Genomic DNA, 2,805 nt, shown 5'->3' with positions numbered 1-2,805 from the left:
GGATTTACAGGAATTAAAAAATTAAGTTTCTCAATGTTTCCAGCCCAGCCACGACGCCCAGAATTTTGAATTTCATTCCCATTTCTTGCATGGAACCTAGAAATTTACCCGAGGACACACATGTGATTTTTGAACCAACTTTGGTGCATTGGAACATGTGCTTGTATTTCAAATTTGAATTATGCACACAAAGGTGACACGTTCCCTCCCAGAACCACGAGCCTTCTTGAGAGAAGCTCCGATTTGCAAGAAGCTTATACCAAAATTTGTTCCTGTTCGGCCAATTTTTTTACCACGGCATGGTACTACCATGACATGACACCATGCCAAGTTTCATGATTTTAAAACCATGTTTCTCAATGTTCTCGACCGAGCCACGATGCCCAGATGTTTGAATTTTATTCTCATTTTTTGCATGGGACCTACTCCCTCCTTCCATCTATATAGGGCCTAATGTGTTTTTCAAGACAGCCTTTGACTATTGACAAGATTAATAGCACATGAGATGTATACTATGAAAATTATATTATTGGAAGCTCCTTTGACATACAAATTTGAAGGTATGCTTTGTGTAAGTTGCATGTCATATATTATTGCTCTAACTTTGGTCAAAGTTAGCCTCGAAAAATGCATTAGGACCTATATAGATGGAAGGAGGGAGTAGAAATTCACCCGAGGACACAAATGTGATTTTTCAACCAACTTTGGTGCACGGGAGCATGTGCTTGTAGTTCAAATTTGAATTATGCACATTAAATGACCAAAAACTCAATTAATGTGTAAATAAGGCCAAACGAAGCCGGAATAATTCCAAAATTTAACAGGGCACTCATGTAGTTCTATGTTGCCTTTGTAAATAAACTCAAGGGGGACAACATATATCGTTTCGCACTCAAATGTGGCACGTTCCCTCTCAGAACCACGAGCCTTCTTGAGAGAAGCTTCGGTTTGCAAGAAGCTTATACCAAAATCTATTCCTATTCGGCCAATTTTTTTACCACAACATGGTAGTACCATGACATGACATCCATGCCAAGTTTCATGATTTTCAGACGTGTTTTGGATTTACAAGAATTTTAAAACCAAGTTTCTCAATGTTCTCAGCCGAGCCACGATGCCCAGATGTTTTAATTTTATTCTCATTTCTTGCATGGGACCTAGAAATTCACCCGAGGACACAAATGTGAATTTTGAACCAACTTTGGTGCACGAGAGCATGTGCTTGTAGTTCAAATTTGACTTATGCACATTAAATGACCAGAAACTCAATTAATGTATAAAAAATGACAAATGAACCCGGAATAATTCCAAAATTTAACAGGGCACTAATGTAGTTCTATGTTGCCTTTGTTAAGAAACTCAAGGGGGGGCAGCGTATATCGTTTCACACTCAAAGGTGGCACGTTCCCTCTTAGAACCACGAGCTTCCAAATCGGCCCAATTTTTACCACAACATGTTAGTGCCATGACATGACACCATGCCAATTTTCATGATTTCTAGGCGAGTTTTGGATTTACATGAATTTAAAATCAAAGTTTCTCGATGTTCTCGGCCGAGTCATGACGCCCAGATGTTTGAATTTCATTCTCATTTCTTCCATGGGACCTAGAAATTCAACCAAGGACACACATGTGATTTTTCAACCCACATTGGTGCACCGGAGCATGTGCATGCAATTCATATTTAGATTATGCACATTAAAAGTCCAGAAACTCAATTAATGTATAAAAAGGCCAAATGAACCCGAAATAATTCCAAAATTTAACAGGCACTCATATAGTTCTATGTTGCCTCTGTAAGGTGACACGTTCCCTCTCGGAACCACGAGGCTTGTTGAGAGAATCTCCTGTTTTGCAAGAGGCTTATACCAAAACTTGTCCCGATTCAGCCAAAAATTATACGTATGAAAACAGGGTTTAGATTATCCCAAACATCTCGCTACCTAGACCAATAATGTACTATGATTTGAATTCAACATAAAATGGATACAATATTTGAATTGGAGAGCGTATGGTACATGTAGTTCATAGTGAAATATGATTACTGCTATATGTATGTTTTTGTTATCAAGATAATATTTAAATTATTGTATAACTTGACAACAATCATATTCAAATAAGGAAAATTGATTCAAATTTAGTCCATATGGTAGACGACAATATATATGTTCACATGGTGGAGTAAAATGTTCATGTATGATGGAAGATCAAAATGTACGACTACATCAATTATAAACCGCAAGGTCACCTAACGATATTTTCGAATTCAACATAATGTGGATTCAAAAATTGAAATTCGAGATCATGGCATCTGTAATCATATAAAAAGGGACATTACTCTTTCTTTGGTGGGAATTGATTTGTTTTTTGTTGTTGTTGAGGGAAGTGCGAATTGATTTGGTACTGTGCAGGGTAATCTTGTTCTCCCGATTTTTTTTACATTTTTCTTGTAGTTTTTTCAATGGCATCTATAGCAATATAGTAAAAGGGGACATGACTCTCTTGTGTCTTGTATGAATTGTTTTTTTACACGTTAAGTTTGTTCTGCCAAACAAGGAATCCGCACCTTGTTATCCCGAAATTTTCAAGCTCGAGTATCTTTTGTCTCACCTGCTTTGAAACTCCCGCTTCTTCAACCCGCGCCGCGCCTTGTTATCCCGAAATTTGGACGCGCGCGAGAACTCCCTCCTCATCTGAAATCGCTCCCGCAGCCCAGACACGCGAAATCCCGCTTCTACCCCTCAGCCGGAAATGAAGCTCCACGTCGTGGTGTCAAAACCGGTGGGGGTACGCTGGTAACTTACC

Source organism: Triticum aestivum, chromosome 2D (genome assembly GCF_018294505.1).
Source record: "Triticum aestivum cultivar Chinese Spring chromosome 2D, IWGSC CS RefSeq v2.1, whole genome shotgun sequence".
Taxonomy (NCBI): domain Eukaryota; kingdom Viridiplantae; phylum Streptophyta; class Magnoliopsida; order Poales; family Poaceae; genus Triticum; species Triticum aestivum.
The sequence above is the reverse complement of the archived record's forward strand: the minus strand, read 5'-3'. Positions refer to the sequence as shown.